Below are 12,566 nucleotides of genomic sequence, written 5' to 3' on the forward strand. Positions count from 1 at the left end.
CTCGAATGAGTTCCAAAACAGCTTGGAACCTCAGGCCTACAAAAGGGGGGCCACGGGCTGTCAGTTGCCCATCCCTGCTTTAGATGACTGCAAAAACTGGGGAAAGATTACTCTTTTGTTGTCCTGATATCAGATGGATCATGATATTTGATTTATGAAAACATACTGGCAATCTTGCACACTCAAGTCCAAAGTGAGAGTGCGGTCAAAGCAGGCTATTTAAAAAGTTATTTGATGCACCTTGACATCAAGTGGGCTGAATCCAGAGTGTGTATTTGCTTGTCTGTCAAGATGTTTGAGGGATATTCACTCGTTTCATTTTAGCGTGCGTGTGTGCACTGCTCAGACTGTGTGTGAGTGCGCACGTGCAAATCTGCTGCACTAGCTCTTGAATGCACTCATGTAGTCCAAATACATTTATCCCTTTACATTTTTTGGTTTGTCGCCTAACCAGATACTCAACAGATGAATCACCTCCAAGGACTCTAAAGCCCAGTGGGCTGTAATAGGCTAACATTCTTCGTTACTGTGTACACAATACAATGAGCCCCTTCATCAGCTGTGTCAAAGCAAGCCCCCCTAGCAAGCCCCTCTGTTTTTCCTGCTCTATTTAGCTGCCATTCAGATGAGAATAGATAATGGAATGTAATCAATTGAAAAGCAGCAGGTATGAGTCAGAATGAAAATTAATTAATTAAATTAAGATTCTATTCAAGTGAGATTCTTGCATTGTTAAGATTGGGTTAAGATTTTAATGTTGAATATTGGATTTAATTAAACTCCAAGATGTGTTGGAATACATTGAAAATCACTATCACAAGGAGGCAAAATTCATATAATGGGATATGTCTGTGTGGCTACTAGATTTTCAATAATTCCACATTCTGGTGTTTTTCCCTCTTCTTTTCAAGTGCTAATGCAAGGATGRTATATACTATATACAATGTGTGTTTAGGAAGGTGTCTGTCAAGGATTGTCAGATCCAATCAGTTTTCAGCATTTTATTGAGAGAGGGCAGAGAAGATGGGAGAGAGAGAGTTTGTATGGATTTCTTTGTGCACTTTGTTTTTTAACCTTTTCCTTGACAAGAAAAACTCAAAACAAACATACATAGACAAAAACAAACTCCCTAACATTCACAGAAATACATTTACACAAACATTAATGACATCACACTTGTTCAGACCCACATGTTCCCACCGTATCCACACCTAATGTTGTTTCTCATACTTGTAAGACTCTACGGCATATGACCTCAAACTGTGCTTTGCTGTTTTTGTCGGTAGCCATATTCTTCTCAATATTTATATAATAAAGCATTTGATTCTTCCATTCCCTTAACGTTGAGTATAATTTGACTTGCAGTATTTAAGTAATAGCTTCTTCAATATAAGTGATGAGAATAATATTGGCCAACCCATTGAGTATCACACCGCACCCCCATATGTCATGTCTTGAAATATGCAGTAGCGGTGCGTAGGTAAAATTACCGGGGAAGCCAAGCCAGGAAAAAAAGCCATATTACAACCTATGTGTTGTGTTAATTGCATTGTTTGCTCTATAATCTGTAAATTCATATGCCTTGCCATCGTGATATATAGGCCTAAGGCTGAGACAATAAGAAGACACAGCACAGTGGCAGAATAAATTCAACCAATGTCACGGCCGTCTAAAGAACTGGACCAAAGCTCAGCGGTATGTGAGCGTACATTTTCTTTTATTTGAAAAATGACGCAGACAAAACAATAAACACTACAAAAAACAAACCGTGAAGCWAAAGGCTATGTCCCATAAACAAAGTCAACTTCCCACAAAGACAGGTGGGAAAAAGGGATACCTAAGTATGGTTCTCAATCAGAGACAACGATAGACAGCTGTCCCTGATTGAGAACCTTACCCGGCCAAAACATAGAAATACAAATAATAGAACATAGAATACCCACCCCAACTCACACCCTGACCAAACCAAAATAGAGACATAAAAAGGATCTCTAAGGTCAGGGTGTGACAACCACACCTGTGTTTCATCACAATTCCGGAGAACAAAATCTGTCCTGTGGAGTACACAAAACATATTGCATGTAACAAACAGTTACATGACCTACAGCATGGTCAATCAAGTTAATGTTTCAGACATTTTCGGACTACTGAACAACTATTGATCTAGAACCACVGAGAGTTACCGCAAGTCGCAAAGAAAACAGTCCACTATTCCAACACCATTTCAACTTCAACATTTCAAAATCATCTGATCACCTATCAAAAAACAATTTAGTCCTATCAACGTACGCTAATACGTTAATATGATGTGGCCGTCCATGTTACTGATTTCTGTGTGTGCGTGCAAGTAGAAAAAACATGTTGACTCACCCTACTTGTAGAGAAACGTCAATGCCATCCTCCTCTTTTATGTTACCTAAACGGTCTATCACTCTGTCATACAGTACACTCGTTTAGGTTTTGTTGTCCTTCTCTACTTGACTAAAATGCTTGCTCGCTAGCCTAACTTCCTTTGATGGGTAACGATGTGCCAGGCCAGCCAGTTAACATTAGCCTACTACATCTAGCTACATGTTGAACTTCCATCCTCTCAGGCCAGTGACACAGTGTATGCATTTATGGTTGGATCATAATTGCCGTTATGATCATTGGCCAGTACGGAGAATTAGGTAAAACCACAAGTCCAAATCCCTATCTCCATCCATGGCTAATTTAGGAAAGGGGTGATTTTAGCTAGCTAGCTAGTCACCAGAGGACAACAACACAACAAGATGGAACAATTCAAGTTTTTTCTGATGTGATTGGTGTGAAGCCAAATCCAAACTGTCTTCCCTTGACACTTTTTTTTGGTGCGCCAGGTCCATTCACAGCTGAGCTCACTCAGTTTAGCTCAACACTGATTGGCTATTATTTTATTTAAAAAATGATCAAGGGAGGCCAAATGCTCGCTGGCTTCCCTTGCATTTAATGCTACAGGTGGCAACAATGTCATACTCTTTCTGACCAGACAGCATCACATAGATGGACAACACATACTGAGACAAAGGGCCGCTGTTTTGTTCATTCGCTCGTATGCTTTCTCCGGAGATACATTCAGCCTTGCAAATTGAAGGACATTTATGAAACACAGAGAGACTAAACAATGTTTATTTATTTATGTTTTGGGGGATGCCTGGCTTCCCTTGGAATCCATGAATACACGCCACTGGAAATATGCCGATAGACGGATTCATAGTAAACTTACATTGTAAAACTTCTGACAGCCAGCTTTCTAGCTCTGCCCGTAACTTTTGGACATTATAGCACTCCCAGAAGGCATGAACTATTGAGTCATTGTTAGTTTTACACTTAAGACATGACTCTGCTGTTGTGCTGTAGAATTTGTGAATTTTATCTCGTGTAATAAATTCTATACATTCGTTTATACTGGATTAAGCATACTGTCATTTAATTCATTATATTTCAACACTCCCTTCATCTTGTGCCAAAATCAGTTCCAATAGTTTATATTTATTTCCAAGAGATTGTCAGTTGGATAGGCTCTCTGCAAGGTTAGGTGTATCTTACCTATCATATGAGTATCTTTTTCTGACTCAAATAGGATTTCCTCAACATTGCTCTGATGTCCAAAAGCTTTCAGGTCGAAATTTCACGAGAGAGTTTGTATTGAGAGAGAGGGAGAGATAATCAAAATGGATGCACTACAACCTCACTCTCCCCACACTACCTTGGCTAAGCATATTTATTGTATTTAATGGGATAAATATTTGATATCTGCTTGGGTTGAGATCAGTTCCATGATTAATTCAGTCAATTTAGGGGATTAATTTCAATTGTATTGGGATTTTTAATGAACAATTTCTGAGTTTCAATCTCAATTCATTTTCTGAGCTGACAGAGTTCAAACAGAATGTAGACCCCCCTCCCCTACATACACCTGTCGCGCCTCTTACTTCAGAGGTTACAGATAGAGTACGCAATGTCAAGGATCTCAACGGGCTGCTCATAATCCATTTTCAGGGTCATTGCGTGTTACTGGATCATGCTTAGACTAATAGAGCCAAAACAGCATATTGAGGAAGCAGACTATCAGACCATCAGATGCCACTTTGTCCTCTCAAGTCTAAATATTTGGAAGTTTCTTTAGTTTTGAGTTTTCGAATGACTCCATGTTCATGGAGTGTCCAGTCCACATTCTGGTTCACATCCTCTGCTGCTCCTCCTGGCTATGACCATCTGTTCATCAGGGGGCCTGATGTCTGCCGAGTTTTGATCACAGTCTGATGATCATATTAGCGCCAAAACAACATGCCCCTAAAACCAGATCAAAATGCTGCCCGTCTCTAAACAAGCTTAAAATATTTTCCTAAAAGCAGATTTTTTTTCTAATGTAGGCCTAGAGCAATTGGTATTTTTCTGCCTTTGGTTTGTGTCCAACTTTTACCGTTTCTGAGTCCACATGACACTGTAGTGCCATTCATCCAATATGAACAAAAATGGAAGTGAAGTGGCTCTTCTAATACATTTACGTAAGAGGTTTGGATAATGATTTTGCATAAAATTTTTAGGTTAGAAGTGAATCATGGTGCAAGAAACCTGTGCAGTATGCCAGTACTATTAAGTGCTGGTCTTGTAGTTCCTGTTGTGCTCACCCACTGTTATAATGGACCTATCAGACTGGCTTTGGCAGATTCTCCAATGGGTCATTCATTTCCAATAGGAGCTCACAATGGGGGCGTGGAGATCTATGGTACGACCATCTGCAGTTGCATGCATGTGAAAAGTTAAGATGGTTTTACACCATCTTAATTTGAGTCACATCCAGGCTGTATCACAACCGGCCGTGATTGGGAGTCCCATAGGGCGGCGCACAATTGGCCTAGCATCGTCCGGGTTTGGCCGGTGTAGGCCGTCATTGTAAATAAGAATTTATTTACAATGTGTGATGGCCTCTACTACTGTCGGTGTTTGTTTGTGTGCGCACCTCCATGAGTGCATGTCTCTACACTAACAAACAGTGTCCAACATCTGTCTTGGCTTCTACTTACTAAAATGAAATACGGTGTACTAATAGTACTACCGTAAAAACGTATGCTCTAAGCAACACATATCAACATAATACTCATCCATACTGAGGAGGCGTCATCTAATGCGCAACGAATGGCGGGGTATTCTGATTATCAGCTGTTGTCAAACACTTGAGTGTGAAAAGACGACTCTGAAAAGATGACTCTACTTGATGAAAAGACAAAATTACTTTGACATCCTGGAATTTAAAGCAAACAAATTTTTGATATTTCACATACTATAAAACTTTCTATTTATGCATACCCAAAAAGCCTACTATTTAGAGAGCCAGTGTGGGTATTCAGAATGGCCAGTGTCTACTCTAGTCTGATCACACAAGTGTATGAGAGCTGAAATGTGCCCACAGTTTGATCCACTTCATTAGAGGCCGGCTGACACTGATCGGAGATGACATCTGTTCACACTGTGGCTAATTTCTGAGATTTACGACATAAACAACGGACTGAACAATCTATTCATTCCGGTATGGCGGTACAGCTTCCCCTCTCTCAACTCCTGAGGGGGAACCTCATCTCACAAGGCGAAGCATTCGTCATTGTTTTAGGGGGGGGATGTCATAACTCACGGTTGTTATTCCTCTGAGCACAGTGGCTTGACTGCTCAGCCCCACTGAGTAAGTGTTCATGTGTGTGTGCCTCTTCAGTGCTCCCATGCATGCAAACATCCATACAAACAGGATTAGGGCATAGATATATAAAGGGAGAGCGGCTCTCTCAAATCAATTTCCTCCATGACACACAAGCAAGCAGACATCTTGAGAGATAATAGGCTGATAGATCTCTCATACCCCAAGACCAAAACCTTGGATACATTACACGTTTGCATTTCCTGCTGTGCAGGAATATTCTCAGAAAGAAAAAATTGATCAAATTAAGATCCTACATCTGTAGGCTTGATAAAACATATCTCACACTGCCAGGGTCTGTCTGTACCCTACAGAGAGGCATCAAACCCAGCCACAGCCCCACAAGATTAGGCCTTGTTCTTCTCACCAGAGTCCTGGAGGACTCCCTCCCTCATATACAGATGCTGCCACAGGCAGGCTGGGAACAGCCCCTAAATCCTGGCGTTAACAATCAACCAGCTCTTGCTGCTCCCACTGGCCTGATATCCTTTCATATGTCACAGCAGCGGCAGCCTTCAACAACACATGGGAATAGGGAAGAAATTAACTGTTATTTTTGCCTTCATGTCAGCGTTGATGCTCTATTGCCTCAAGGTTTTACATGGAATATATTGCTGGCTTTAATTGTGTGGTTTAATGCTCGAGTGCTTCAAAGCCTTTGGTCCTAGACCATTTTAATATCACTTAGCTGTTGCAGTGGTCATACAAGTTCACGTTAGCCACTAAGGTCTTAGTCTGGACTGTCCATCCGCTGCACTTTAAACATTTATAGATCCACTGTTCACATCAACTTTTCTCAATAGCCTGGTGGTGGCTTATAAAGAGATGAATGCAAAATGCAGCAGAGACATATACTGTAGGTTTCACTGTCAGCACACACTGGTCATGATTTATTGCATCGCTATGCTCTCCTTGTTTRCCCCAAACTCTACAATTGAACGTGAACAAGGCAAGAGGAAGCTAGGGACAAGGGAGAGGAGAAATAGCATCAGTTCCGGTAGGGATGTGRCAGCTAACTTACAGGCTGGCTGTCTTTTCTCTTTTCCTCCTGATCAAGAGTGCACATCCTCGTTAATTATCTGGCATGATAGGTACTGTAAGTACAAGAAAATAACTTAAAGTGTGTGTGGCATTAATGAAACCATACTGTAACCACTTGATTGACGTCGATGCTAAGCTCCACTTGTTTTAGAGGCTTACTAGCTTCATCAATCTCACACATTTAGGCCTAATGAAAAAGTATCTTGGTCGAGCTGACTGATCATCGACAATACAGCCCCTTTGTATTATCATTATTTCATACTTTACTACTACTGTGCAAACACCATAGTAAATTAGCATGCATTTGCCATTCAGAATAAAATGGGCTACATTGTAATGCACGCTGTGTCTCATAATTAGACTGAAGGGCTACTGTGTGTAGGCTATATCTCATAATGGGGCCTGGATAATATGTAAGAGCTCATTAATCATCATTGACCATGGCCTTTCTCCTCTTCATTCTCCAGCTAGCGCCACACGTCTTTATTTACACCACTGTTTTATTTACACCACTGTTTTATTTACACCATATGTCTGTCTGACACACCCATCCCTCTTCATTTGGGCTGTTGTCTCACATCCCTCCCTGATCTCTCTATGGACTGAAATTGTGAGTAGTACCCAAAACACACAGTTTAAAAACAGTCAATGTGTGATCTGACTTCCTGAAGCTTGCTTCAACTCTTCACACTTTGGTGACTGACCCAATCTCTGGCAGGCTTACAATTTATACAGTATGTATCTGTTGTGTGGTGTAATAATAAACCATTTTAAATGGTCAAATGAAATCCAACTGGATCCCCTTCTATGTTTTGTTCATCTGGAAAGTCCAAAGGTGCAGGCGAACACCTCCTCATATACGACCGGTTGTTCATCATGTTTGTTTAACATTCTTCCATAGAGGCGTGCTGCTCTAGTCTACTGGCACCTGGTCTGAGGTCCTCATCATATCTGCTGTACCTGCTCTTTCTTTACACCCGTGCTGTAATASGAGCTCTGTAGACTCCCCAATCAATACTAATGTTATAGCATGAGAGCAGGCTCCAACAGCATCATAACCTGAAACATGACAGCACCATTCACTGCAGCTCTCTCCAAATGCTTCAGGCGATATATCCCTGAACATCTGATTTATGTAGAGGAAATATTCGTACATGGCTGTGATTGCCTTTAATTCATTAGGTCTGAAAGAGAGCAACCCGGCTCAACGTATTTTACTGGTTTGTGACCCGGCTCTACGTATTTTACTGGTTTGCGACTCACTGACACTGCCCCCGGTTAGTGAGGAATAAAGCAGGCCAAGAGTTAACACACATAGGGAACTTTATTTACACACTGAGGAAGATGAACATGGGGATGTATATGGGGATGGTTCTGTGATGGACAGAAACAGAGAGATAGTAAATAGGCTACGCAGGAGATAAATACACTGGCCTGAATAGATATATGTAGAGTAGGATAGAATGGGATATGGGATACAGCAACAAGGACCATAGCTAATAAATGACCTAATAACCCAACCTGGTCTTGTCACGCCCTGACCTTAGAGAGCTTTTTATTCTCTAATTTGGTTAGGTCGGGGTGTGACTAGGGTGGGTACTCTAGTTTTTGTATTTCTATGTTGGCCTGGTATGGTTCCCAATCAGAGGCAGCTGTCTATCGTTGTCTCTGATTGGGGATCATATTTAGCCAGCCTTTTCCCACTGGATTTTTGTGGGATCTTGTTTGTGTATAGTTGCCTTGAGCACTGCATAGCTTCACGTTCGTTTCGTTACTCTTTATTGTTTTTGTGAGTTTCCTTTAATAAACATGTGGAACTCTACGCACGCTGCGCCTTGGTCCATTTATTCCAACGATCGTGACAGAAGATCCCACCACCCCAGGACCAAGCAGCGTGCCCAGGAGGAGCAGGTATCCTGGGCTTGGGAGGAGATCCAGGAGTTAAGGACATCCTGGACTTGGGAGGAAGTAATGGCAGGAGACGAAAGCCTGCCATGGAAGCAGGCGGAAGCAGCGAAGGAAGGACAGCGACGACACCGGGGTTCGCGGCCACGGCGTAGGCCCAAGAAGCAGCCTCAACATTTKTTTTGGGTGGGGGCACACYGGGTGGGCGGCGGAGCCGAGGTGTGAACCAGAGCCAGTCCACACGGGGTGGTCGGCGGAGTCGAGGGGTGAACCAGAGCCAGTCTGGCAGAGGAAGGTGAACTTGGAGGGGAGTGAAGGGAGTGAATCAGAGGCAGTCAGTGAGTTGATGGGGAAATTGGAGGAGAGAGTTATGAGAGAGCTGTTGTGTTGGTGCATGAGGCACGACGTTCGCCCTAAGGAGCGTGTCCTCAGTTTAATGCCACCTGAGTCAGCTCTCCATACTCGTCCTGAGGAGCGTGCTAGCCGTCTGGTAAAGACTGTACCGGCTCCACGCTCCAGGTCTCCAGTACGCCTCCCCAGCCCTGCACGTCCTGTGCCAGCTCTCCTCACTCGCTTTGAGGAGCGTGTTATCGTTCCGGTACAATGTGTGCTGGTTCTACGCACGAGGTCTCCAGTGCGCCTCCACAGCCCGGTACGTCCTGTGCCAGCTCCCCGCACTTGCCGTGCGAAGGTTGTCATCTGTCCAGGACACGTTGTGCCAGCTCTATGCTCCAGACCTCAGTCGCCTCCCAAGCCCGTACGTCCTGGCCGCTCCAACGGCATCTAGGCCTTCCTGTGCGTTTCACCAGCCCGTACTTCCTGTGCCAGCTCCACGCATCAGGGCCTCCTGTGGCCGTCCCCCAGCCCGGTACGTCCTGTGCCGGCTCCACGCTCCAGCCTCCTGCTCGTCTCCTCTCAGCCCAGTTACTCCTGTGCCGGCTCCACGCTTCCAGGCCTCCTGTGCGTCTCCCCACCCCGGTACGTCCTGTGGTGCTCCACGCACCGCCGGTCACCAGTGCGTCTCCCCAGCCCGGGTACGTCCTGTGCCAGCTCCACGCACCAGGCCTCCAGCGACGGTCTGCAGTCCATGAGCCTTCCAGCAAGCAGTCTGCAGTCAGCAAGAGCCTCCACGACGGTCTGCAGTCCAGAGGCCTCCAGCGACGGGTCTGCAGTCCAGAGCCTCCTGCAACGGCTGCCAGTCTGGAGCCCTCCAGGCGACGGTCCCGTCCGGAGCCCCAGTGATGATCCATAGTCCGGAGCCTCCTGCGACGGTCTGCAGTCAAACGAGCCTCCCAGCGACGGTTCCCAGCCGGAGCCTCCAGTGATGCATCCATGGCCCGGAGCCTCAGTTGCGATCCATGGCCTGGAGGCTCCAAGTGTGATCCATGGTTCCAGAGCCTCCTGCGAGGCGTTCCCAGTACAGAGCCTTCAGCGAGCGTTCCCAGTCTGGAGTCCCCGCGACAATCCACGTTCCGAGTCCGCCGATGATCCACAGTCCGCGCCTCCGGGCGGTGATCCATTGGGCCGGTTCCTCCGGCGACGATCCACCGTCCGGATTCCCCGGCGACGATCCACGGTACCAGTCTCCGCGACGGATTCCACGGTTCCGGAGTCCCGGCGACGATCCCGGTCCGTTCCTCTCGGCGACGATCCACGATCCGGAGCTTCGGCGACGATCCACGGTCCGGTTCCTCGGCGACAATCCACGGTACGGTTCCTCTGTGATGATCCACGGTCCGGAGCTTCCGGCGACGATCCCCGCACCGAGAGCCTTCACCGAAGCTGACGGATCCGCAGCGGAGCGGGGCTTACGTCCCACACGGAGTCGCCACGAGGCTAATGCCAAACCCGGACCCTCCCTATAGAGTCAGGTTTTGCACCTTTTGGGGGGGGAATGGGGTACTGTCACGCCCTGTCCTTAGAGAGCATTTTTATCTCTAATTTGGCCTAGGTTCGGGGTGTGACTAGGGGTACTCTAGTTTTTGTATTTCTATGTTGGCCTGGTATGGTTCCCAATCAGAGGCAGCTGTCTATCGTTGTCTCTGATTGGGGATCATATTTAGGCAGCCTTTTCCCACTGGGTTTTTGTGGGATCTTGCTTATGTGTAGTTGCCTTGAGCACTGCATAGCTTCACGTTCGTTTCGTTACTCTTTATTGTTTTTGTGAGTTTCCTTTAATAAACATGTGGAACTCTAAGCACGCTGCGTCTTGGTCCATTTATTCCAACGATCGTGACAGGTCTCAAATCATTTCGTATTATTCTTTACGTATATCGGTGACACTCCATTTAGTATGATATGTTACGTTTCGTATGGTATGTATTCATTTGTGGATGTCCATTCCCCATTTCATATGATATGTTACGAATTACAGTTCTTATTATAAGTTATGAATTTGCAAAACATATGATATGTTCCGAATTCTAGCAAGGTGGCTATGTGGCTAACGTTAGCTAACTGGCTAACGCAAAAATGCTAAACTTGTGCTTGATGAGATTTGACCTCGCAACTTTTGGGATGCTAGACGTCCGCATTATACACCCACCCACCCAACCAACCACCCTACTTTTACCTGAAGTAGCCATCTGTCTTATGAAACCATACCAAACGTAACATATTATACCAATTTGAGTGTCCCGGATTTACCGCTTAAGTAAGAATAATGGCAAGGACTGTATATTATACAAATAGTAGGATCTGATCAATCACAGCATGCATGATCAGTGCATGGGCAAAGTGTAGGGTGCATGGGGACAGTCTGATTGGCTGAAGCCACATCTCTCATATGAGGGGGAGAGCTAGACTACGTGGTGCCAGCCAGACATAAACAACAACACACGCTGGAAATTAGTCCCACACAGTGCCCTCGGCATGGGGATTCTATAACACCATGTACATCCCCATGTTCATCTTCGTCAGTGTGTAGATAAAGTTCCCTGTGTGTGTTCATTCTTCGACTGTCTTATTCCCCTCTAACCGGGGGTTGTGTCAGTAGAAATCCAGTAGAATAGGTAGAGCCTGGTTGCTCTCTTTCAAGGTAATTTAACCACTCTTACCATCCATGTATTTGACTTGTGTTTGCATCCTTAAGATTTGTTGATAGTCCCTCACTAATAATTAGGCTGTGTTTTAGTCATTAACATAACAATACAGCGGTATCACCGCAAGATAGATGTTTTAAGTATTTAAATGGCAGGGCACCAGCACTTGTGCTGTCTGTGTTTGAGAAAAGACAGCAGACTAGTCTACTGGGACATATATGATTATGAGAATCACATGAATAAAAAGCCTTGGATGCGCCCTTTCAGCCGTGCTGTGTAGGCACTCTAGCATCTAGCCTCTCTTCTCATCTCAGTGTGTTAGTGAGCTACGCTGCGGCACAGCCAGGCAGGTTCAGGCTCGGTGTTTCAAATGAAAAATCCATCTCTGTCATTAGACTGCCATTTTCACGCTCTATTAAACTTCATACATTCATCGCACTGGTATGCATTATGTGCCATTGATTCCTGCTATCCTGCAGCGTCGTTTCAGTAATGGGGGGTAGGGGATGTGGATCGAGTGAGGGCTCATCCGATAGTCATTTCACCATGGTACCTTTTATAGATTTTCTTCCAGATTATTTCCTGTGTAATTTTCCATCTTGAGGGGTGCCCTGCCATCTGTATTTTGACAGAAGAGACAGTATTAAGAACAGTATCAAAATACAATAAATTATTGTATTATTATATTTCTTTGATTGTAGTCAGCTATGATTTCAAAACACATACTGTATGAACACTGATTGTTATTGTTTGGACCGTGATTTCTACAATTTGAGGGCCCAGTTTGAAAACGTACAGTACATTACCACATCCAGGTAGATCATCTGATGCCTCACTTTGAGAACAAAGGGAAGAAGTGGAGGAAG

General features: G+C 44.7%; 1 protein-coding gene across 1 annotated transcript in view; it reads left to right on the forward strand.

Annotated features, from left to right (window-relative positions):
- LOC111977225 (metabotropic glutamate receptor 4-like) overlaps positions 1 to 12,566 on the forward strand; it is a 309,721-nt gene that overhangs the window by 1,083 nt on the left and 296,072 nt on the right. The gene's annotated exons all lie outside the window — the stretch shown is intronic.

The sequence above is a fragment of the Salvelinus sp. IW2-2015 genome, linkage group LG17 (genome assembly GCF_002910315.2).
Source record: "Salvelinus sp. IW2-2015 linkage group LG17, ASM291031v2, whole genome shotgun sequence".
Classification (NCBI taxonomy): Eukaryota; Metazoa; Chordata; class Actinopteri; order Salmoniformes; family Salmonidae; genus Salvelinus; species Salvelinus sp. IW2-2015.